Source organism: Orcinus orca, chromosome 11, assembly GCF_937001465.1.
Source record: "Orcinus orca chromosome 11, mOrcOrc1.1, whole genome shotgun sequence".
Classification (NCBI taxonomy): Eukaryota; Metazoa; Chordata; class Mammalia; order Artiodactyla; family Delphinidae; genus Orcinus; species Orcinus orca.
The window spans coordinates 94,466,497-94,493,808 of record NC_064569.1 but is presented as its reverse complement, the minus strand read 5'-3'; the positions used below and the strand labels follow the sequence as shown (position 1 = coordinate 94,493,808).

At 38.6% G+C, this 27,312-nt stretch overlaps 1 protein-coding gene across 9 annotated transcripts in view; it reads right to left on the bottom strand.

Annotated features, from left to right (window-relative positions):
- TNRC6B (trinucleotide repeat containing adaptor 6B) overlaps positions 1-27,312 on the bottom strand; it is a 251,404-nt gene that overhangs the window by 210,901 nt on the left and 13,191 nt on the right. The window contains exon 1 of one of the 9 annotated variants that reach the window (XM_049693903.1): positions 11,185-11,198. The exons of the other annotated variants lie outside the window; for them this stretch is intronic. The gene's annotated coding sequence lies outside the window, so the exon portion shown is untranslated. Of the gene's footprint in view, positions 1-11,184; positions 11,199-27,312 lie in introns of those variants that run through there. 9 annotated transcript variants of the gene reach the window in all.

Here is a 27,312-nt window from a genome sequence, read left to right as displayed (position 1 = left end):
CTGGCTACCACATTACCGCACATAAGCTCCAGGCTGTGAGTTTCAAAACCCTTCACCCTCCTACTGCACTCCAACCTCATTTCATTTCATTTCACTCTTTTTTGGTGGAATAAGCTCCAGCTTTACTGGCTTCCCTTCTGTTCCTCAGAAGTGAGGGGTTTGTATCCAGTTTAGAGAGCCTTTGTACTAGTTGTTCCCTCTGCCAGAAGTATTCTCGCCACTCATCATCTGATCAGTCAGATTTGACCATAGATGTCACCTGCCCAGAGAGGCCTTCCCTGGCCACCCAGTCTGAAGAAGCTGTCTATCCCAGAGTCCAATTTTAATTATTTGCAGAACACTTATCACTCTCTGATATTTTAGCACATCTGTCTCAGTGTTAAACTCTCCAGCACACTTAGTCATCACATTCAACATAACCTCAGCATCCAAATGGGTAACCCAGGCAAACACCTTGCCTCCCAGTTCTGTAAACTGCTCAGCTCCAAGGACCTTCTCCCTCCTCTGCCTCAGCCACATCCTCCCACTGTCACACCAAACTCAATCCACTATTTGATCCTTCTAGTTCACTTGCTCAAGTGCCCCATGAAAATGACTCTTCAATTGCCATAAGACCTTCAATTCCTTTGATCCCATCTTCCCTCTCCCAACCTTTTCTCTTTATCTAGCTTAGATTTCATAGTTAAAAATTATAATCACTCCCTTGCAAGAACCCTCAATCCTCTTCCAAGGTCTCTTTTTTTCAAACTCCATAATTCCAGAACTCAAGAAACTGCCTTCTCCATACCAAGAATATTGATGAAAAAACATTCAACTAGGAACACTACTTTCACCATAAATTCAAAGTCACTAAATGGGCACTCAATCTTAGCTGGCAATCCTACTAGATTTCACTAGTAAACTCGATTTCTAATTCCTCCCCTCTCCAACAAAGCTCTTTCTTACCCATTTTTCCCTCCTTTACAGCCTTCCCATCTCTTTCAGCTAATGTCCTTGATTCTCCATTGAGAACCTAAACAAGCCTAAAACTAGAAATTTATCATCTTCTCATGACCAGTTGTATAAACCTATGTGAATCTATGCGCGTTTTCCCTTCTTTCCTCCGTTTCAACAGACGTGACCCTCCTCCTGCTATTGAAGAACAATCCCTCTGCTTACACTCCTGATCACCTCCCTTCTTCCCTACTCATAAACTCCAATCTCATAATTATCTCCTCTTTTCCCTCCAACTGTCACTCACTCTTTCCTGGATCATTCCCATCTATATAACAGATTTAAGCTCTAGTATGTCCCCTCTTAAGAAACAAACAAAAATTCTTCTTTGACCCCATACTCCCCTTCAGGTACAACTCCATTTCTCTACTCTTTTCACAGCCAAATTTTGTTAAAGTGGTTAAGTAAATAAATACTATCTGCACTTTCTCACCTCCCATTCATGTTCTGTTCAATTCATTCCAATATGACTTCTGCCTCCATCACAAGCAATATCTATCCCACCAAACCAATGAATAGTTTATGCCCTCATCCTACTAGGTCTCTCAGCAGCACTAAATTCTGTTAACCTTTCCCTCCTTCTCGAAATAATCTCTTGATTTCATTCAACCAATGATTACTGAACACTAGCCCTGGTCAGGCACTGTTCTAGGCATTGGCTAGGGATACAGGGCTTCTGTGGCATCTCACGTCCCTGGTTTTCCTTCTTTGTATTTTACGACTCTTACTTCTCATCTTCATCCTTCTCTGACCTATTCTCTAAATGTTAAGTAATTCAGAATTTAATACCAAGCCCCCTTTCCTTTATTCTCTCCTTAAATGGCAGCATCCATTCCCACGGCTTTAATTATTATCCTTACAGTGAAACCTTTCAAATTTCTATCTGCAGCATGGAACTTCCTTTGGAACTTTAGTTCTCCCATATTCAATTACTTACTTGACACTTCCACTTGGACTCCTTAAAGCATCTTAAACTTAATATAATCAATTTTGACTGTTTACTTTCCTCCCAAAACATTTGTTTTAGTAAATTTCAATAAATAACACAATATACAGCTCTCAAGCCATAAATCTTTATTCCTATCTCTCCCTCCTCTCCCACTTCTAATCCACCAACAAGTCCCACTGAGTCTATTTCCAAAATATTTCTCAAATGTGTTCCTTTTTCTCCTTCTCTCTTGCTATTATCATCTCTTGCCTACTGCAATAGCTTCAACTGGCATCTCTGCTCCCATCCTTGTCTCCTTCCAATCTTTTTGTTTTTCTTTTTCCGGTTCTTTTAGGTGGTAGGTTAGGTTGTTTATTTGAGATTTTTCTTGTTTTTGAAAAAGGCCTGTATCGCTATGAACTTCCCTCTAAGAACTGCTTTTGCTGCATCCCATAGATTTTGTATGGTTATGTTTTCCTCCAATCTTTTTGACAGACACATTTAAAAAACAGTAAATTAGGTCAGCTTATTCCATACTTACAAGTCTTCAACAGCATCACACTGTAACAGGAATAAAATCTGAACTCCTCCTCTTGGTCTTCAAAATCCCAAGTGATATGGACTCTGCTTATCTGCTCACTATCATCAACTCTCTCCATTCGTCCCTGCTCTAATACGCACTGACCTTTCAATTTCTTGACTATGCTAAGACTTGCTCTCCTATAACACAGTACATGCTACTCCCTGGTCAAACACCCTCTCCTCTAGCTGGTTCCTTCTCAATCTCCAGTCTCAGCTTAAATATAAACTCCCCAGACCACTTTATTCTTCATAACACATAACATTTAATAATTACACATATTCATGTATTTACTTTAAAACTTAATTTGAAAATTTACAACCATAAACAAAGGTAGAGCAAATGGTAAAATGAGCCTACAGACTCTAGTATTTTTGTTTTATTTTTAAACTACTTCCCCTATTATACTGTAAGCTCCGATGGATAGAGACAGTATCTTTTTCTCTTTTTCACCCAGGGCCTTACACAGTGCCTGGATCATGATAAATACACAACAAATTTCTTGTTGTAAATGAGAACGAAAGTTAAAGATGACTCTAAAGGCAACGACAGTGCCACTGAGAAGAGTGAAACAGGAGGGGAGAGTTTTGAGCTGGTAATTTATTCATCAGTCTACTCCCTGCCAGGTTCTGGGCTAAATATTGGGTTTCAGAGGTAAATAAGAGACAGTCTTAAACAAAGTGTAGTGGAGACAGATATAATAATAAGTAGTATTTATTCAGGGCCACCTATGTTCTGAATACTGGGTAAGCATTTCAGAAGTATTCTCTCATCTAGTCCTAAAACAACCCTATAAGGAAGGGACTATTATTATCCCCAAATTACACCTAAGGAAACCGAGGCTTATGAAGGTTAAATAACTGATAGCAGGTTTCAAAACTGGAAAGTGGTAAAGTCAGGTTTAGAACTTAGGCTATTTAATTCTAAAACCAAGCTACTGGGACTTCCCTGGTGGCACAGTGGTTAAGAATCCGCCTGCCAATGCTGGGGACACGGGTTTGAGCCCTGGTCCGGGAAGATCTCACATGCCGCGGAGCAACTAAGCCCGTGCACCGCAACTACTGAGCCTGCGCTCTAGAGCCTGCGAACCACAACTACTGATCCCGCATGCCACAGCTACTGATGCCCGCGTGCCTAGAGCCTTTGCTCCGCGAGAAGCCACTGCAAAGAGAAGCCCCGGCACCGCAACCAAGAGTAGCCCCTGCTTGCCACAACTAGAGAAAGCCCGCGTGCAGCATTGAAGACCCAATGTAGCCAATAAATGAATAAATTTTAAAAATAAATAAAAAAATAAAACTAAGCTACTAAACAGCACTACTTCCAGATATATACTATTGTATAGAGCGCTATGAAAAATCTTACAATAGAGGCATGCACAAGGCAAGATGGAAGAAAGCAGGGAACTCTGATGATAGAGCAAAAAGGCTCCTCCAGAGGTGACCCCTGAGCAGAGCCTGAAAGTTTAAGCAGGAAATTGCCAGGTAATGCAGTGTGAGGAAGCAGTATGTAAGAAAAAGCATGCAGGCACTTAAAGGAGCACTGAATACCCAGGACACTTTGAAGGATTCTTCTGTTTTATTATTTTAAACTGAGTGCAATGAATTACAGAAGATGAACCTACGATGGATCTTGAAGGACAAATTAACCACGTTAGGAGAAGAGGGCAGGCAAAGGGAATGACTTGCACAAAGGCATGGCCATCTGATAAAGTAAGGAACACTTGGGGAAGTATACAGCCAGAGATGGAAGGAGTATATTACAGGTAAGTGGCAAGAGATGAGGCTGGTAGCTGGGGTACAGATGTGATCTTCAATGTCATTGTTTATTATTACAGGATTAAATAACTGGCTAACAAAAATGCTTCAAAGCCATAGTTACTAAAACAGCACGGTCCTCACAGAGGAATATATTCCCAAATAGAACAAAGAAACAGACCTATGTACATGTATATTGGAATGTGGTGTATGATAAAGACGGCATTCCAGATCAGTGGAGAAAGGATAAATCATTTAATAAATGCCATGGAGACAACTGGTTATCCATTTGTGAAAAAAAATCATGTAAACCCCTTCCTTCATATATAAGAAAATAAAATTCATTTAGATTTGGGATTAAATAATAAAACCATAAAATTCTTTTTAAAACAAAATAATATTTTATGGAATAGAATATAAATTCTATACACATTTCTCAATTAAAACAGGAAACTTCAAAGGAACTATGTTCTGGTGGCAGACTAATGTGGCTTCCTTATCCCAATGAAGGTTATCAAGTTCACTCTGTTGCAAAAGACCCAAAGCACTGGTCCAAAGCAGTCAGAACCACCTGGGGAGCTTTGCAAAAACTCCCTAGAAACATACCAGAGCTTCTAGGCTGAGGGAGAGGCTTAAAAGAGAGATCTTCCTTTGATAAAAGTTTTCATTTAAAAGGAACACACTGATTTTCAATAGCAGTTAATCAGTGATTAATCATAAATAACTTCATTAAGAGACTGGAAAAGTCCTTTAATGAAAAGTCTTCAAGTAGTAAAGTAGTATGGACACTTCATGAGAGAAGTTTCCACTTACTACACCTGACCCTTGAACAATGCAGGGGGTTAATCTGCAAATAATTTATAGTGGACCCTCCATGTCCACGGATTCATCCACCTGCAGATCAGGTAGTACTGCAGTATTTGCTATTGAAAAATATCCATATATAAGTGGACCATGCCGTTCAAAGGTCGACTGTATATCTAAACTTTACCTTTAGCCTGACAAAGTGTCTTTTTAAAGCATTAAAAAAAGCCACATATACCTTGTGACCCAGCAATTCTCCTTATAGAAATTTAGCTAATTAACTATGCAAAGCCAGATGTACAAACACATTACAATGGTGTCGATAATAATTATAAATTGGGAATAAGCTAGAATCAGTATGGGAAATTATTACATATCCATATAATAGAATATAGCCATTAAAAATGAAGTCTATTTATTGACATGGAAAGATGTTCACAATACATATTGAATGGACAGAGCAGGTCTCAATGCAACACATATTGTATTACTCACTTTGTGAAAAAAGTATATATGAAACTCATCACCAAAATGTAAACAGTGGTTATCTCAGTGTAGTGGGATTACAGTGGTAACAGGCAATGTGTATTTTCTGAATTTGTCTACAATAAATATTTATTATTTGTATAATAAAAATATTCCTTTTTTTTAGCTATTTATGTTCAATTCCCATCATACAAAGTAAAAGCAATGAAGACCTCTTGCAGCCTGGCAAATGCCAGATACTGAATCACAGTATTTTCAAAACTGAAAATATCTAATGGTTATTCTAAAAAAAGGTATGCAGGGTAAAGGTTAGCAGACTGTTACTTTCTTAACAGACTGGAATAGAAAGTCTCTAGCATATAAGTGGTATAAAAGGAGTGGCTTAGCCTCCTGTTAGAAAGGAATTTATTTCCTTGACCTAACCTCTTGACTGGGTTCAATAAGGTCAGCAACTGAAACTGTTTAGTATTTCACTCAACTCTCAAAAACTATGTATGTTCAGCAAAATGTCTGAGTAACTAGTAGGCAGACTGGGAGGAGCATTTAATTTGGAGGAGGAAGACATGGGTTCTAGAAATTGCCACATAGTAGCTGTGTGGTACCGAACTATTCACTTAGTTATTTAACTTCTCTGAAATGCAATCCAATCACCTGGAGACTGACAATAATGATAGTCCTAGACTCCTCTCCCACAGGGAGCCTGCAGTAGGAACTGAATGGGATCACCTTCCTGTGTAAACCACCCAGTGAATACTTGGGGAATGGTGAATGAGTACACCATATACGGTGTTTCACACATATAAATCTATAGGAATGCTACAAAATATCCCACCAATCTTTGTTATAATAACCACTAGAACTACACAATATAGATTCATATATAAAAACCAGGAGTCCACAACTCTTCATGCTTCTAAATACACATCAAGGATGTAATGGAGTCCTGGGGAGAAGGCTACTCCACTCTTCTTGGTTTCTTCCACCTCTCCTTTCCACTCCTTTCCTCTCCTGACCCTTGGCCTTCAGGAACAAGTAGAAAGGGAAGGGCTGGTTCTCCCAGTATGACTCAAGTCAATGAAAGGGCTTCCTCTTCCCAAATATCTCAATCAAAGACCACATTCTGAAGATAAAGGTATTCACCTCTCTTCTTTTTTTTTTTTTAACATCTTTATTGGGGTATAACTGCTTTCCAATGGTGTGTTAGTTTCTGCTTTATAACAAAGTGAATCAGTTATACATATACATATGTTCCCATATCTCTTCCCTCTTGCGTCTCCGTCCCTCCAACCCTCCCTATCCCACCCCTCCAGGTGGTCACAAAGCACCCAGCCGATATCCCTGTGCCATGCGGCTGCTTCCCACTAGCTATCTACCTTACGTTTGTTAGTGTATATATGTCCATGCCTCTCTCTCGCCCTGTCCCAGCTCACCCTTCCCCCTCCCCATATCCTCAAGTCCATTCTCCAGTAGGTCTGTGTCTTTATTCCTGTCTTATCCCTAGGTTCCTCATGACATTTTTTTTCTTAAATTCCATATATATGTGTTAGCATACGGTATTTGTCTTTCTCTTTCTGACTTACTTCACTCTGTATGACAGACTCTAGGTCTATCCACCTCATTACAAATAGCTCAATTTCGTTTCTTTTTATGGCTGAGTAATATTCCATTGTATATATCACCTCTCTTCTTGATATGTGATGGTAGAATGTCACCACCGCAAATTCAAAATTTCACTTCCTCGAATACGCATTTCTTCAGTAAGTAATCTCCCAAATGGATAGGCTCCCTAGGCTCTCTCCACCTTCGTGATATTTTGTTTGGCACTCCTCACATAGTGCTTATCACAGCCACCCTTTGTTATAAACATCTGTATAGATCTGACCTCCTCCATTACCTCACAAGTGCCAGGGGACTATCTTGGAGTGCTTGTGCGGCTTAGTATATTATATATAATACTATACGTCATAAATACTCAAGAAAAATTTATTGCATGAATGGGTGATGACAACTTAGAAATGCAATGTCACCGTAAGAGGTTGAAACTTGAGTCAAAATAATTGGAATAGCAGAAACTGAGAAAATATACAATTTCACCTCAATCCGTTCATTTAGTAAATAGTGGGTTGGCCAAAAAGTTCCTTCGGTTTTTAAGTAAAAATAAAAGACACATTTTTCATTTTCCCAAGAACTTTACTGAACAACATATTCACTGTTTTGTTCCACTACCTTCTGCCATTTTTCAAGAAACTACATAATGCCATCTTCCCAAAACTTTTTATCTTTTTGAGCAAAGAACTGTTCCAGGTGCCTTTTACAGTCTTCCAGGGAATTGAAATTTTTTCCTTAAGAGAATTTTGTAAAGACTGAAATAAATGGAAATCTGAAGGCACAAAGTCTGGTGAATACGGTGAATGAATCAGAACTTCCCAGCCAAGCTGTAACAGTTTTTGCCTGGTCATCAAAGAAATATGAGATTTGTGTTATCCTGATGGAAGATTACGCGTTTTCTGTTGACTAATTCCGGATGCTTTTCATCGAGTGCTGCTTTCAGTTGGTCTAACTGGGAGCAATACTTGTTGGAATTAATCGTTTAGTTTTCCAGAAGGAGCTCATTATAGAGGACTTCGTTCCAGTCCCACCACATACACATCATCACCTTCTTGATGAAGAAGGATGAAGACGGGCCTTTGGTGTGTTTGTTGGTGGTTCATTTTGCTTGCCCCATGATCTCTTCCGTTCCACATTATTGTACAGTATCCACTTTTCATCGCCCATCACAGTTTGCTTCAAAAACAGAACGTTTCTGTTACGTTTAAGTAGAGAATCGCATGTGGAAATACGGTCAAGGTTTTTTTCGCTCAACTTATGTGGAACCCAAACATCCAAGCAATTAACATAACCAAGCTGGTGCAAATGATTTTTAACGCTTGATTTGGATACTTTGAGTTTGTCAGCTATCTCCCCCATGGTATAATGTTGACTATCCTCAATTAATGTCTCAATCTGATTGCTATCAACTTCAACTGGTCTACCCGACAGTGGGGCATCGTCCAGTGAGAAACCTCCAGCACGAAACTTCGCAAACCACGTTTGACACATTCGATCAGTCACAGCACCTTCTCCATACACTGCACAAATCCTTTTTTTGTGTTTCAGTCACATTTGTACCTTTCTTGAAATAATAAAACATAATATGCCGAAAATGTTGCTTTTTTCTTCCATCGTCAATATTAAAATGGCTACACAAAAATTCACCAATTTTGATTTTTATTTAATGTACCCTGATATGACAGCTGTCACAATACAATCTAACAAAATTGTTTCGAATGAAGTTAAAAGACAGCTAAGCACTACTAGAGCCATCTTATGGAAAAAACTGAACAAACTTCTTGGCCAACCCAATATTTAATAAGCATCTACTTATGCTTGATACAGCCCAAGGTATGCCATGGTGAACAAGACCCATTCTCTGTCCTCAAGGAGTTTATAATCCTATTAACTCTCGACTGTATTTTTTTACTTTTTGATATAATTTTAGACTTGCAGAAGAGTTGCAAAGATAGTGTAGAGTTCTCATATCACTTTCACACAGCTTTCCCTAATGTTAACACTTTATATAACCATGATACACAACTAGGAAATTCACACTGCTACAATACATTAACTACAGACTTTAATCTGATTTCCCCAGTTTCTGCACTAATGTCCTTTTTCTGTCCCTCATTACACTTAGCTGTCATGTCTCCCTCTCCTCTAAATTATATTCTTAATAGCTTTTTATCCTGGTTATAGTAACATATTTTCTGAAAAGTTAAAAAAAAAAGATGAAGAAAAAGAATAAAATATCTGATAATTCCCTTATGAAATGATAAACACTCCTACCATCTATAACCTACTAGTCTTTTTTTCCATGTGTGTACACACATAATTTTACATTTCTTAAACCTAAGAATCTATATAGCCTTTTGCATCTTCTCTTCTCTTACCATTTTATCAGAAACATTTTCCCTTGTTTTCAAGAAGTCTTTAAAAATATTATTTTAATGACAGTATAGATTCCACTGATAATGAATCATAATTAACCATTTCCCTGTTGTTGGACAGGTAAGTTATTTCCCATTTTCTACTACTATAAATAATAGTACAGCGAATATCCTTGAAATATGAAAAACACAATAATATATATTGTGATGGATAAGCACAGGGTTAGTGATGCAGCCAGGAGAAACATCTAACCTAGCTTTGAGGAGCAGAAAATCAGAACATACTTGTTGGAGGAGATATATCTGAGAGATGGGTTCTGAAGAGTGAGTGTTTTCCTTCATTCATTAGTATTCAAACAAACAACATTTACTGAGTGCCTGTTACACCCAGTTATTATACTAGGATCCAGAGATACAAAGGGGACTATGGCTCTGCAGGGGGAGCTCACTGTCTAGTCAGAGAGGCAGACACTGAAATAGAAAAAGCACAACAGAATGAGGTAAATGCTATGATCACAGTGCTGTTTATGAACAGAGTGCTCTGAGAGTACAGAGAATGCATTTTAAGAATCAATTATAAAAGTAGGCACGAAGAGTTATATCTGAGTTGATAATAAAACATATGAAAGGTTTTAGTGAAGTATGATCTTAATGTACGCCAACAATATGAAGGAGTTCCTTAGAACGGGTAAATTATTAATAGGATGCAAAGTATCCAGATGGAGAGAAGTAATAGTTCTATCACATTCGGTACTGGTGAAACAACAGCTAGAGCACCATGCTCATTTCTGAGAACTCTGTTTTTTTTAATCAACTTTATTGAGATATGTCCACACTGAAATGTACCCTCTTAAGTATACATTTTGATGAAATCTGACGAGTTTATACACCCATGTGCCACCACCACCATCAAGATATAGATACAGAACACTTCCATCATCCCCCAAATTTCCTTGTGCTTCATCCCAGTCAATCCCCCTCACCCCGCATCTAGCCCAAAGGAGCCAATGATTTCCCTTCTGTCACTAAAGATTTGTCTTTTTTAGAGTTTCATATAAATGGAATCATATTGTATGGACCTTATTTGCTTCTTTCATCTCTGCATGTTTTTGAGATTCTGCCATGTTGCTGTGCATATCAGTAGCCCATTCCTTTCTACTGTGTGAACATCATATTTGTAAGACCACGGATAGACTGAAAAATATCTGGTTAATGCTGAAAGGAAGGGCATATGAAGAAACTTTCATGTGGAGAACAGGCTTGTTCTGGGTTATTCCAGAAGGCAAGACAAAAACTCATGGCTGCTCACAGAGGCAATAAGGCATTTAAATGAAAGTAGCATGACTGACAAGGATGCTGTTGAAGGGATTCTAAGTTCGGCAAGAGTCTGATCTTGATATCGTTAATGTTTCTTCCAACCATGAAGGGCCATGATTCTGTAATTCTCATAAATGAGAAAAACCTTATGCCATTATTAACGACTAATAGCATACATTTTTTCAAAGCTAAATTAGCTATTCTGTCAGTCCTAGAGGCAGTACAGCACATAGCTTCAAATGTTATAGATGGGAGTTGGGAGGGGAATGTTTAAAATCAGACAGATTTAAGTCTAAGTAAGTCTCTATTCTGCTACTTACCTGTGTGCCCAGAACTTACCCTCTCTATGTCATAGTTTCTTCATTTGAAAATTGAAATAATGATGAATATGCTTGCCCCAAACCAAAAGCTGAATAAATCTTGTTGTTATTCCCTAGGGAATGGGATAGAGAATATATGAGATTTCATAGGTAAGGGGAACTAGGAAAGTCCAAGGTATTAAGGGACTGTCTAGAGTGGGGACAGTAAACGGAACCACGGGTCAAATCCTGTCATGGCCTGGTTTTGCATGACCCATTAGCTCTTTTTTTAACCTTTTACATTTTTAAAAGGTTGTAAAAGAAAACAAAGGAGAATATGTGACATAGATCTTATGTGACCCAGAAAGCCTAAAATATTGACTATTTGACCTTTACAGAAAAAGTTGGCCAAACCCCAGGTCTAGAGCAGACAGGGCTCAACGTGGCTGCTGGTGAGTTATATGGCTTTAGAGAGGCAAACATAAAGACTGTCCATCTGGTTAAAGGAGCGCAGCAGGAAGAATTCCTTAAATATGTCTGGGCCCTGAGTTCCTTATCTATAAATTGAAGATAAAAAACGGTATCTCTCAACTTCTGCTTCAGGCCATAATTAAGCAATTAGTACCATACCTGCCCTCCTATTAAAAACAACTAGAAAATTGGGCAAAATATACGAAACAATTGTTTCTGTCATTGAACAACAGTTAGCACTGTGATATCTGATGGAAGGGAACCAAAGAAGTGAGTCCTATGAAGGCTCTAGCTTTCTGCTTGGAGGCACTTTCCAGACTGTGGCAATGGGAGAAAGAATGCAAGCAGAGCACAGTGGGCTAAATGACTGGGTCTCCTTGAGTCTTCCGCTGAATGTGAAATTCCATAAGGCCAGGCAAAGACAAACTATTAGAGAAAACCCAACAATTAGGGAGCTTAAAACTGAACAATACCCAGAATTGATACCCAGATAGGAGACATACGGGTTTCAATCAGCCAGAGTGGAGAAACTTCAATGAATACTCCAAGCATGCAGCAGAGACCCTTAGTAAGAGGGCTAAACTCGGAAGCCTAGAATAAAGGCAACTCTAGATCAGGGGTCCCCAGTCCCCAGGCCACAGACCGGTACAGGTCCACGGCATGTTAGTAACCAGGCCACACAGCAGGAGGTGAGCGGCGTGTGAGAGAGCGAGGGAAGATTCATCTGCCGCTCCCCATTGCTCCCCATCACTTGCATCACTGCCTGAACCATCCCTCCTCCCCACCCCCATCCGTGGAAAAATCGTCTTCCACGAAACCAGTCCCCGGTGCCGAAAAAGGCTGGGGACCGCTGTGCTAGATCCACCCTAAGAGATTAAAAACTAACCCAGAAAGAATCATCTGACCCACAAGTGATTTAACTGCTTGCCAAAATAAAACGTAACCCTCTTTTAAGAAAGACAACAAAATCAAGATACCAAGTGATGTAACATTCACAACATACAGCATCCAAAAAAAAAACAAAATTACTATACATGCAAAGAGGCAGGAAAATGTGACCCATAACTAGGAGCAAAAATATCAGTTAACAGAAACAGACTCAGAAATGACCAAAATGATAGAACTAGCAGGTAAGGATTTTAAAACAGTTACTATAAATGTGTTCAAGAACTTAAAGAAAAGCATCAACAAAATAAGAAATAAAAGATGAAAAAAATCAAACATAACTTCTAGAGACGAAAAGAAAAATTCATTGGCTAAGCTGAAGAGCACAACAGACACAACAGAAAAGAAGATTTATTAACTAAAAAAAATGAGCAAAGCCCCAGTGACCTGTAGGACAATATGTAGTCTAACTTATGGGCAATTTCAGACCGAAAAAGTATGTGGGGCGAGGAAGAAAAAATAAGAAATAATGGCTAAAACTTTCCCTAATTTGTTGAAATTTCTAAGCCCAGAGATCTAAGAATCCCAAGAAAAGCATTCCAGGACACAGTGTCATCATCAAATTGCTGAAAACCAGTGAGAGAAAATCTTATAAAGCAGTCAGAGAAAAAAGGCAAATTACACACAGGTGAACAAAGCTAAGAATGACACCTGACTTCCTATTAGAAATAATACAAGATGACAACAGAACAGCATCTTCAAGTACAGAAAGATAGAAACTGGCCATCTAAAATTAGACAGTCAGCAAAAATAGCCTTCAAAAATGAAGGAGAAATAGAGATTTTTCAACAAACAAAAGAGGACAGAATTCACTGCCATCAGATCTTTTCTACAAGAAATGCTGAATCCTTTCAGGCTAAAGAAAATTAATACAAATGAGACCTCAGATTTAAACAAAAGAATGAAGGGCACTGGAATTGGCAAATATGTGGGTAAATGTAAAAGACTTTTCTTTTTTCAGATTTTTAAAATTTCACTAAAAGCAAAAATGGTAACAATGAATTGTGGGGTTAATAACATATGGAGGAGTAAAAGGTATGATAACAACAGCCTAAAGATATAAGAGGAAAATAAAAGTGTACTTTATAAAGTTTTTACACAATCAATGAAGTGCCATGTTATTTTAAGGCAGCTAGTATTAGTTAAAGATGCATATTTTAAACTCTAGAGCAACAACAATAAGAAGAATCCAACAGAAGAAATAAAATAGTAAAACAGTAAACAGAAGAAATAAAATAGTAAAAAAGTAATAACCAGGAAAAGAGGCAAATGACAGACTTAATCCAACCATTTTGAAAATGACATAAGTGTAAACGAGCTAAACACTTCAATTAAAAAGCAAAGATGGTAAGATTGGATTTGAAAACAAAACAAAACACAAGACCTATCTGCTGTCTAAAAGAAACTCATTTTTAAAAAAGGACAAAGGTTAAAAATTAAAAGATGGAAAAAGATATACCATGCAAACACTAGTCATAAGAAACCTGGAGTGAAGATATTAATATTACACAATGTAGACTTCAAGACAAGAAATATTACCAGCGATAAAAGAGACATTTTAAATTATAAAGGGCCCAATTCACCAAGAAGACATAACAATCCTAAACGTGTATATACCTAATTACAGAGGTTCAAAATACATGAAGTAAAAATGAACAGAACTGAAAGGGGAAATAGACAAATCCATACTTACAGGTGAATATTTCAACACTCCTCTCAGAAATCAATATAAAAAGTAGAAAGAAAATCAGTAAGGATATTTAAGATTGAACAACACTATCAACCAACTTGGCTTAACTGACAATAATAGCATACTACACCCAAGGACAGTAGAACATGTATTTTTTTCAGATACACATAGAACATTCACTAAAGAAGACTATCACAAGTCTCAACAAATCTCAAAGGACTGAAATCATATAATATGTGCTCTGTGACCACGATATAATTTTTAATCAGAAATCAGTAACAAAAAAATCCAGAAATACGTTGAAAGTAAGAAACAAATTTATATGTAACACATGGGTCAAATAAGTATCACAAAGCAAATTACAAAATATTTTGAAAATGATATATAAAAATGTGTGAGATATAGTTATGGGATATAGCTAAGTAGTGCTAGGAGGGAAATTTATAGTGTTAAATGCTTCTACTAGAAAACAAGAAAGGTTTGAAATCAGTGACCGGTTTCCATCCCTAAGAAGCTAGAAGAAGAGCAAATTAAATCTAAAGCAGGTAATATGAAATAATAAAGACTGGAAATCAACCACCACAACAGTAATAACAACAAAAACCCCAGGAAAACAACAGAGAAAATCTATGATATTCAAAGCTACTTCTTTGGAAAGATCAATAAAATTGTTAAACTTGTAGCTAAAGAATAAAAGAAAGAAAACACAAATTACTAATATCAGAAAGAAAGGAAGGGACATTACTACAAATCCTACAGGCATTAAAATAATAATAAAAGAATGTTATGAACAGCTTTATGGCAATACCTAAACAATTCTGATGAAACAGGCAATTCCTTGAAATACATAAATTACCAAAACAAGACAAAAATAGAAAATCCAAATAGCTTAATTATGCACATAAAATTTAGAATCTGCATTAGCTACAAAGCATACTCCTAATATATCTTTATACCTTTCTTGAAATTCATAATAACAAATACGTTACCATGTTTAAATGTACTGGTTTCATATACTCTAAAGTTTCTCCATATTTATATCCTTTATTTACTCTTAAATTATTAGCTTGACTTATTTCCTATCAGAGAGGGCAATTTTATTACTCTTCTAAGCTCTACTTAACTGCTTAAAATAATCAGCTCTATTTTTAAATTTGACTTTTTTTATTCTTTAATCTGCTAATTGGCTTTTTACAACTTGAGACTATTTTCCTTGCCTGACTTTATAGCAAACTTTTGCTTATTATTTTATGTTAGTCCTACTTAATAGTTTTATTTCTGCTACATTTTATAGTCATTTCCCTTCATCAACCAGCATTTTTTCCTTCAATTAATGACTAGAGGCTCTTGTAAATGTCACAGACCCCAGTTCCCATTCCCTCCAAAATCACACTAAAAGGAAAGAGGCAACTTACACTCCATGAGCCAAAGCTTTGCCAAAAAGTACGTAGAAGTCTCTAGTCTGGCTCCCACAATTCACAGTCACATCACAGTAGCTCCTGTTCAATGCAGAGTGTTGAATCCTAGCAAAGCTCCACCAAAAGAGGACAAAAACTAAGGGAGTCCTTGACCTTAACAAAAAAAGCAGTCTATATGTACTTGGCAAAAACAAGGAGTCTGAGGCTCTAAACCGGCAAACAAGCAACCTAGAACACCAATGACTATTTTTTTTCCTCCTGTCCCATATATATGGTGCCAAGCACAAAAACTGGAAAAAACCCAGACTCTGTGTGTATGTGAATGTGAGGCGGCAGGGGTGGGATGGGTAGGATGAGGGAAGTACCACTTAGGGATCTGCACCAAGCAACTTCAAACTGAATGACCTTAAGTTGAATTTCAGCCAGTACTTATTAGGTACGTCCTCATTTACAAAGGTATACATCTAACAGCCTCATCATGACTTGGGAAAAGTAGTTCTCAATTTTTTTTTCTAACAATCTCTGGACAGTCCCCTGGAATGTCCCAGCAATTTTTATCTCGTTACTATAAGGCCAATTTTTGACATGGTTAGTACTCAATAAATGTTTGTTGAACTAAACAGTAAAACAATCTGGATTACATATAAAACAAAAATTGACACTTTCCCCAGAAGGACATTCATGTTTAGATGTATTGTGCTCTTACATTTATCATGGATTTAAGAACATAAACAATTTCAGTAATGTTCTTGGTAATAATTGCTAGGACCGTCTGCATCTCACTGCCCATATGCTTACCTTGAGAACTACTGACTTGGCCAATGAGCCAACACCCTACTTCTTAAACGTAAGTGTTCCTTGAAAGTGCACACTGTCAAATATATGCATGCTTTTTGACTTTTAAAAAAAAATTATATTTTGCTAAGCAAATCAAGAAGTCATTGAATTTTTACTCCTATGTGTGGATAATACTCAGACATTTGCAATTTGGAACAATCAATATTTAAAACATGTGTCTGACATTTCAAAACTATGCAGTTTGAACAAATACCTCTAGAAATAAAATTTACACAGGCCAACTAGAACCGAAAACCACAGTTTAGCATACAATGAACACAAAATCAGTCCAAGTTGGGTTATAATACCTAATCAGAATTTCCCAAACCGTCCCCTGGAAAGTCTGAACTAAAAAAAAAAAAAAAAAATTTAAAAAGGATCCAAACCCCTAGAAGAGGTACAAAACAAATGGTTAAAAGCTGATTGGGTGAAGGGTGCTGTAGGGCAGGGGAAAGCGTCTACTTTTAATTTATCCTTCTGTACCATTTGGATTTTTGTTTTACTATAAGCATGTATTCCTTTCAGAAAGATTTATTTTTCAAGCTACTACATTAGCTGATAGTAGAAAAGGTTGGTCCTCAGAGAACATGTTGTTCCTTCTGAAACCTTACTGTGCGTGAGACAGGGTATGTATTACGTGAAGTACTGCACATTTTAAATCTCTTTTCCTTACTATTTATTACCACAAAGCACTCCGAAAGGAGAATGGAGACGAGAACGATGAGATTCTCAACATAAAGCCAGTGAAGTGGAGGAAGTGTCATGTGACAGTGACAGCTGCCTAAGGTATCAAGCTTTGTGAAGAGGTGTCCTAATTTCTATTAACTGGCCTGGAGAGAACAGATTTAATCTCATATCCTGTAGAAGAAAAAAAGGAAAGCAGGTTTCATTTTCTGAAGGTAACAAAAGTAACCAAATATTAGAGCTAAGAAAGTGAATACAGGTCCATAATCCCTTAGCCACAATTCCAAAATCCACAAAAACTTCTGAGAATCAAAAATTTTCTATAATTCATTGGTAGCAAAACTTGATCTGAATTTAACTGGCAGCAAAATCTGACCTGAACTGACATGAGACTATTTATAGTCTACCCACTAAAGTAAGAATAGTCATAGCTTTGGCCACTGAAATATTAATGTATTTGACTATGAAGTGCTACCCCTGACTGCAGGGGCGTTACATGTATACAGTAAATGTATCTTATAAGCTTTCCAAAAAAAAAAAAAATTCTGAATTCTAAGCTGGCCCTTAGAGTTTCCAGTAAGGGACTATGAGCCTAAACATGGGTTTTTATTAAAATAGTCCTGTCCATCTCTATCAAAATATATATCTCTTTCTAAAAATATTCCTATAAATTAATTTGAACTAATTAATTTTTAATTAAAACTTATCACTATTAAAATATTCTACTCTGAATGTCTATAATGCTATAACTGCATTATTAGTTAGAATATTTTATACCACTTCAACATTAAGTCAACCTCTCTCTGAAGGCAACATTAAAATCACCCTTTGACAGGAGTGTGGTATCAGAATGGGGTAAAGATAGTAAAGTTAAAAAAGCAGACCTCTGTCAATATGTTTTGATTTTTCTTTTTATGTTTAAAAAAACCCCCAAAACAAAGAGCATAAGATTTTTTTAAAATGTATCAAAAGAGGGGCTGCCCTGGTGGCGCAGTGGTTGAGAATCTGCCTGCCAATGCAGGGGACACGGGTTCGAGCCCTGGTCTGGGAAGATCCCACATGCCACGGAGCAACTAAGCCCATGCACCACAGCTACTGAGCCTGCACGTCTGGAGCCTGTGCTCCTCAACAACAGAAGGCCGCGACAGCGAGAGGCCCGCGCACCGCGATGAAGAGTGGCCCCCGCTCGCCACAACTAGAGAAAGCCCTCGCACAGAAACGAAGACCCAACACAGCCAAAAATAAATAAATAAATTTATTAATAAATAAATAAATGTATCATAGAGGAACACAGATTTTAAAAGTTAACAAGCACCGATTTAAATAATTAAAAGAATAAAAATCAAAAAGAAGTCACAGAATCCAAGTAGTTACCAAGGAATAGAATACAAAATAAAAGTCAAGGAACAGAACATGTACAAGTAAGGAAAATTATATATTTTAGCCCAGTTATGTGTCAATTCTATTATAATATATGATTAAATGACAAATAATAACAAAGCTTGCAAAACTCAAAGGTCTCTATTATAGAAAGAAAATTATAAAGCCAGAGTAAAGCAAGAACTAAGACATAAGACTACTAAGGATCATTAATTACAATGAAGAGTAACTTAGAAGATTTCACATGAAAAATAGGGGTAGAATGAACATTTTAATAAACATAAGTACAGTACTATATTTTAAACCCTGGTATCTAGGTGAAATAAAATTTGTTAATTTTTTTTTTTTTTTAACTCTACGCCAATCCTCCCTCCCTCCCCGACTCTCCCTCACATACAGAACTAGCAAATGCTAGGAACAATGCAGCCAAACAGGAACCTCATTTCACAACTGGTGGACATGAAAGCAGTAACCCCCCCCCCCACCCTTTGCCTTAACATCTTTATTGGAGTATAGTTGCTTTACAATGGTGTGTTAGTTTCTGCTGTATAACAAAGTGAATCATCTATACATATACATATATCCCCATATCTCCTCCCTCTTGCGTCTCCCTCCCACCCTCCCTATCCCACCCCTCTAGATGGTCACAAAGCACCGAGCTGAGCTCCCTGCGTTATGTGGCTGCTTCCCACTAGCTATCTATTTTATATGTGGTAGTGTATGTAACTCCATGCCACTCTCTCACTTCATCCCAACTTACCCTCCCCCCTCCCTGTGTCCTCAAGTCCATTCTCTACATCTGCGTCTTTATTCCTGTCCTGCCCTAAGTTCTTCATAACCTTTTTTTTTTTTAGATTCCATATATATGTGTTAGCATACGGTATTTGTTTTTCTCTTTCTGACTTACTTCGCTCTGTATGACAGACTCTAGGTCCATCCACCTCACTACAAATAACTCAGTTTTGTTTCTTTTCATGGCTGAATAATATGCCATTGTATATATGTGCCACATCTTCTTTATCCATTCATCTGTCGATGGACACTTAGGTTGCTTTCATGACCTAGCTATTGTAAATAGTGCTGCAATGAACATTCGGGTGCATGTGTCTTTTTTTTTTTTTTTTTTTGCGGTACGCAGGCCTCTCACTGGTGTGGCCTCTCCCGTTGCAAAGCACAGGATCTGGACGCGCAGGCTCAGCAGCCACGGCTCACGGGCCTAGCCGCTCCGCGGCATGTGGGATCTTCCCAGACCGGGGCACGAACCCGTGTTCCCTGCATTGGCAGGCGGACTCTCAACCACTGTGCCACCAGGGAAGCCCATGTGTCTTTTTTTTAAATTAATTAATTTATTTTTGGCGATATTGGGTCTTTGTTGCTGTGTGCGGGCTTTCTCTAGTTGCTGTGAGCGGGGGCTACTCCTCGTTGCAGTGCGAGAGCTTCTCGTTGTGACTTCTCTTGTTGCGGAGCATGGGCTCTAGGCACGCAGGCTTCAGTAGTTGTGGCACATGGGCTCAGTAGTTGTGGCTTGCAGGCTCTAGAGCTCAGGCTCAGTAGTTGTGGCGCACGGGCTTAGCTACCCCATGGCATGTGGGATCTTCCTGGACCAGGGATCAAACCTGTGCCCCTGCATTGGCAGGCAGATTCTTTTTTTTTTTTTTTCTTGTGGTACGCGGGCCTCTCGCTGTTGCGGCCTCTCCCGTTGCGGAGCACAGGCTCCGGATGCGCAGGCGCAGCGGCCGTGGCTCACGGGCGCAGCCGCTCCGCGGCACGTGGGATCTTCCCGGACCGGGGCACGAACCCGTGTCCCCTGCATCGGCAGGCGGACTCCCAACCACTGCGCCACCAGGGAAGCCCGGCAGGCAGATTCTTAACCACTGTACCACCAGGGAAGCCCGCATGTGTCTTTTTGAATTATGGTTTTCTCTGGGTATATGCCCAGTAGTGGGATTGCTGGATCATATGGTAATTCTATTTTTAGTTTTTTAAGGAACCTCCACACTGTTCTCCATAGTGGCTGTATCAAATTACATCCCCACCAACAGTGCAAGAGGGTTCCCTTTTCTCCACACCCTTTCCAGCATTTATTGTTTGTAGATTTTTTGATGATGGCCATTCTGACCATGTGAGGTGATACCTCACTGTAGTTTTGATTTGCATTTCTCTAATAATTAGTGATGTTGAGCATTCTTTCATGTGTTTGTTGGCTATCTGTATATCTTCTTTGGAGAAATGTCTGTTTAGGTCTTCTGCCCATTTTTGGACTGGGTTGCTTGTTTTTTTTGATATTGAGCTGCACGAGCTGCTTGTAAATTTTGGAGATTAATCCTTTGTCAGTTGCTTCATTTGCAAATATTTTCTCCCATTCTGAGGGTTGTCTTTTTGTCTTGTTTAAGGTTTCCTTTGCTGGGCAAAAGCTTTTAAGTTTCATTAGGTCCCCTTTGTTTCTTTTTGTTTTTATTTCCATTTCTCTAGGAGGTGGGTCAAAAAGGATCTTGCTGTGATGTATGTATGTATGTTTTCCTCTAAGAATTTTATAGTGTCTGGCCTTACATTTAGGTCTTTAATACATTTTGAATTTATTTTTATGTTTGGGGTTAGGAATTGTTCTAATTTCATTCTTTTACATGTAGCTGTCCAGTTTTCCCAGCACCACTTATTGAAGAGGCTGTATTTTCTCCATTGTATATTCTTGCCTCCTTTATCAAAAATAAGGTCACCATATGTGCGTGGGTTTATCTCTGGGCTTTCTATCCTGTTCCATTTATCTATATTTCTGTTTTTGTGCCAGTACCATACTGTTTTGATTACTGTAGCTTCATAGTATAGTCTGAAGTCAGGGAGCCTGATTCCTCCAGCTCCGTTTTTCTTTCTCAAGATTGCTTTGGCTATTTGGGGTCTTTTGTGTTTCCATACAAATTGTGAAACTTTTTGTTCTAGCTCTGTGAAAAATGCCATTGGTAGCTTGATAGGGATTGCATTGAATCTGTAGATTGCTTTGGGTAGTATAGTCATTTTCACAATGTTAATTCTTCCAACCCAAGAACATGGTATATCTCTCCATCTGTTTGTATCATCTTTAATTTCTTTCATCAGTGTCTTATAGTTTTCTGTATACAATTTTTGTCTCCTTAGATAGGTTTATTCCTAGGTATTTTATTCTTTTTGTTGCAATGGTAAATGGGAGTGTTTCCTTAATTTCTCTTTCAGATTTTTCATCATTAGTATATAGGAATGCAAGAGATTTCTGTGCATTAATTTTTTATCATGCTACTTTACCAAACTCATTGATTAGCTCTAGTAGTTTTCTGGTAGCATGTTTAGGATTCTCTATGTATAGTATCATGTCATCTGCAAACAGTGACAGCTTTACTTCTTCTTTTCTGATTTGGATTCCTTTTATTTCTTTTCCTTCTCTGTGCTGTAGCTAAAACTTCCAAAACTATGTTGAATAACAGTGGTGAGAGTGGGCAACCTTGTCTTGTTCCTGATCTTAGTGGAAATGGTTTCAGTTTTTCACCACTGAGAACGATGTTGGCTGTGGGTTTGTCCTTTATTATGTTGAGGTAGGTTCCCTCTATGCCTACTCTCTGGAGGGTTTTTTTTGTTTTTGTTTTTTTTTCCCTCTGGAGGGTTTTTATCATAAACGGGTATTGAATTTTGTCAAAAGCTTTTTCTGCATTTATTGAGATGATCATATGGTTTTTATCCTTCAGTTTGTTAATCTGGTGTATCACACTGATTGATAAAACCCCTTTTAATAAATGTGTGGGGTAGAGAAGAACCCCAAGTTATATCTGTCCAAAGGAAGCACTCACAAAGTTATACTACTCAAAGAAACTAAAGACTGAAAAATAACTCAAAACACTCCTTAAAGCAGTATTAGTAGCAAAAATGGTCACTGCTACATCCTGGAAATGAAGGATAATGCTATCTTTACAAGTATTATTTACTAAATTGTGGTTCGTACTATCCAAGAAAAATAACAATGTTGCCATCAGAAATAGTACATATGAGAACATCACTGATATATGGAATTCTAATTAAAAATAAAAATTAAAAACATCAGAGTAAATTTGGATCTTAGAAGTCCATGTTACATATAAGAATTTAAAAGAAAAATTTCCCAATGTAATCTCCCTTTTACTTAAACAAAACAGAAATGGAAGGAAAGAAGAGAGGAAAAAAAAAAAGACAACAAAAAGATACCGGAACATCAAGGATAAAGAGCAAGCCAAGAGGACATCCTGTAAGTAAAAGAGTTTCCAAACTCACTATTATAAGATTTACTATAAAAGAAATGTAAAGCTATAAATTCAGTTAACTAAAAATACAAAGTTAAAGAAAATCTAGTTGAAAGCTAAAAATCTAAGATTTTAATCCATTAAGAATATGTTTTAAAAGTCCTTGTTTCCTAATGGAGGGGTGGGGCTGGGACTAATGGGACCTTCAGGTACTAGAAAACAAAGACTGTGAGAAAAGAATTTTACCTCCGCCCCAAAGAATTATACTGTGATTAAGGTTGCATATAATGTAGCGTATATACCAATCTACTAGGTTCTAAGAATATTCCTTGGTTAATTACATAACAGATCCAGATTCAAGGCATCTTTGTGAACTAGATCATTCACATAATTCCTACAGTGTAAGACAGATACAGATACGTGCGTGCTCATGCTACCGGAATTCAACATCTTACACAAATAACTTTAAATCATGATGCATTAATAATGCTGTACAGGTATCAAAATCCAACTTTATATCCTTTTATATCATGCAGTATATTTTGACAGGGTGATCTTAGTTTCCCTACACAAAAATTAGTTGACTACCATGATTTAAGAAGCTTCCGCAGTTAAGACTGCGGTATACTGAGGAAATGTACAAAAGTATCCAGATATCAGTGAGTTTATAATCAAGTTGGAGAGAGAGAATCACATAAAAACAATGTGAGAAAGCTTTAGTAAGCAGTTAAGTGCCAGCTGTAAATATAAACTGAAAAAATTTTGCAACTCCTATTTTGCAAAACGGTTTACAAATGGCACAAGGAAATTTGCCTCATTACTTTGAAATCATTTTGGACCTCAAACAGTATCACTCAGACATATCATTTAACCAGACCTTGAAAATGACTCTTGGGGGCTTCCCTGGTGGTGCAGTGGTTAAGAATCCGCCTGCCGATGCAGGGGACACAGGTTCAAGCCCTGGTCCGGGAAGATCCCACATGCTGCAGAGCAACTAAGCCCATGTGCCACAACTACAGAGCCTGCACTCTGGAGCCCGCGAGCCACAGCTACTGAAGCTGTTGCACATGCTCTGCAACAAGAGAACCCACCGCAATGAGAAGCCCGCGCACCGCAACAAAGAGTGGCCTCCGCTGGCCACAACTTGAGAAGGCCCATGCAGCTACGAAGACACAACACAGCCAAAAATAAAATAAATTAATTTTTTAAAAAAAATGACTCTTGGGCTTCCCTGGTGGCGCAGTGGTTGAGAGTCCACCTGCCGATGCAGGGGACTCAGGTTCGTGCCCCGGTCCGGGAAGGTCCCACATGCCGCGGAGCGGCTGGGCCCGTGAGCCATGGCCGCTGAGCCTGCGCGTCCGGAGCCTGTGCTCCGCAACGGGAGAGGCCGCAACAGTGAGAGGCCCGTCTACCGCAAAAAAAAAAAAAAAAAAAAAGACTCTTGGTTGCTCCCTAAAATCAAACCCACCCTGAAAGAATGAAGATTTTCCCCTACGGAAATTCCAAAGAATATCTCATACTCTGGAAGCAACTCCTAAATAATTCCTCAGATGTTTTAAGAAAAGGCAGGACTTCCACTTCCAGAAAAGATGGAGTTAACAGGGATCAGATGTACCCCTGCACCTGAAACAACTAAAATTCTGGACAAAATACACAAAACAATGGTTTTCAAAACATTGGACATCAGGTAAGGAAGGACAGTGATTCCTGAGAGATGGTAAACAAACAAGGTGAGCCCTATAATTGTCCTAGCTTGCTGTCTAGGGAAAGTCTCTAGGCCAAAGCACAGGGAGGGGGAACCCAGGTAGAACTCAGAGACCTCCCTTAGTTGAGGAGATGGAAGCTGAGATTCTGGGAAGTCCAAGGGGGCTAGAGTTTGTAGTACACAATAGTACTGGAGAGGAGAGGACTGCACAGAGACAACTCCAGAGATCTGCAGGGAACCCCTAGAGTATTCAGCTGAGTAACTAGGAAAAACACAGCTAACATCACACTTAATGGTACAATGCTTTCTAAGTCTGGGAAAAAAACAAAGATGCCCATCTGTATCACTTTTTTTTTTTAACATCTTTATTGGAATATAGTTGCTTTACAATGTTGTGTTAGTTTCTGCTGTATAAAAAAGTGAATCAGCTATATGTATACATATATCCCCATATCCCCTCCCTCTTGCACCTCCCTCCCACCCTCACTATCCCATCCTTCTAGGTGGTCACAAAGCACTGAGCTGAGCTCCCTGTGCTATGCAGCTGCTTCCCACTAGCTATCTATTTCACATTTGGTAGTGTATATATGTCAGTGCTACTCTCTCACTTCGTCCCAGCTTTCCCTTCCCCCTCCTCGTGTCCTGAAGTCCATTCTCTACATCTGCGTCTTTATTCCTGTCCTGCCCCTAGGTTCATGAGAACTGTTTTTTTTTTTTTTAAGATTCCATATATATGTGTTAGCATGGGTATTTGTTTTTCTCTTTCTGACTTACTTCACTCTGTATGACAGACTCTAGGTCCACCCATCTCACTACAAATAACTCAATTTCATTTCTTTTTTATGGCTGAGTAATATTCCATTGTATATGTGCCACATCTTCTTTATCCATTCATCTGTCGATGAACACTTAGGTTGCTTCCATGACCTGGCTATTGTAAATAGTGCTGCAATGAACATTGTGGTACATGTTTCTCCATTTATAGTTATTATAAAATACTGGCTATATTCCTTTGCTGCACAATATCTTTGTAGCATACTCATTCTACATATAGTAGTCTATACCTCTTAATCTCCTACCCCTATTTTGCCCCTCCTCTCTTCCTTCCCTCCACTGGTAACTGGAACATAGTTTGTTCACTATGTCTGTGAATCTGTTTCTTTTTGTTATATTCACTATTTTGTTTTATTTCTGTAGAATCCACTTATAAGTGGATATATACACAGCATTTGTCTTTCTCTGAGATTTTACTAAGCATAATACCCTCCAAGTCCATCCATTTGTTGCAAATGACAAAATTTCATTATTTTTTTATCCCTGAGTAGTAGTCCATCGTATATGTCTTAGTTGCGGCACACAGGATCTTCACTGCAGTGTGCAGGCTCTCTGGTTGTGGCATGTGGATTCCAGAGCATGTGGGCTCAGTAGTTGCAGCACGTGGGCTCTCTAGCTGTGGAGCACGGTTTCTAGAGCATGCAGGCTTAGCTGCCCCACAGCATGTGGAATCTTAGTTCCCCGACCAGGGATCGAACCCTCGTCCCCTGCATTGGAAGGCAGATTCTTAACCACTGGGCCACCAAGGAACTCTCATGTATCTTTTCAAATTAGTGTTTTCTTTTTTTTTTTTCAGATATATACCCAGGTGTGAAATTGCTGGGTCATATGGTAGTACCATTTTTAGATTTTTGAGAAGACTCCATACTGTTTTATACAGTGGGTGCACCTATTTACACTCCCACCAACAGTGTACAAGCGTGTTCCCTTTTCTCCACATCCTCGTCACATTTGTTATTTGGTTATATCACTTCTATTATGGTACTTGAGGTCTTGCCAATACAATAAGGCAAGAACTAAAACTCAAAGATTAGATAGTAAAATTGTCTTTCTTTGTAAATGATATAATTGTGTATATAAAAACCCAAAATGACCTACAAAAATGCCACTAGAAGTAATGAATGAAATTTTATTTATTTGATTGATTAGAGTCACAATCATATCAATAAAAACACATTGTATCGGACTTCCCTGATGGCGCAGTGGTTAAGAATCCGCCTGCCAATACAGGGGACGCGGGTTCAATCCCTGGTCTGGGAAGATCCCATATGCCACAGAGCAACTAAGCCCGTGCGCCACAACTGATGAAGCCCATGTGCTCTAGGGCCCACGTGCTGCAACTACTGAGCCCACATGCTGCAACTACTAAAGCCCGCGCACCTAGAGCCCATGCTACGCAGCAAGAGAAGCCGCCACAATGAGAGCCCGCGCACCAGAGTAGGGCCCGCTTGCCGCAACTACAGAAAGCCTGCATGCAGCAAAGAAGACCCAACACAGCTAAATAAATAAATAAATAAATAAAACACTGTATCTAAATGAAGAGGTCTTTAATAATGAAGGACTTCCAGGGGCTTCCCTGCTGGCGCAGTGGTTATGAATCCGCCTGCCAATGCAGGGGACACGGGTTCGATCCCTGGTCCGGGAAGATTCCACATGACACAGAGCAACTAAGCCCGTGAGCCACAACTACTGAAGCCCGTACGCCTACAGCCCATGCTTCGCAACAAGAGAAGCCACCGCAATGAGAACCTGTGCAGCACAACGAAGAGTAGCCCCCGCTAGCTGCAACTAGAGAATGCCCGCGTGCAGCAATGAAGACCCAATGCAGCCAAAAATAAATAAATAAATAAATAAGTCTATTAAAAAAATAATGAAGGACTTCTAGGAAGACAGTTTAGAGAATGCTTTTTAAGAGTGAGAAGGAAAATGGTTTGGAATCCAGAAACAAGGCAGAATATTTTAC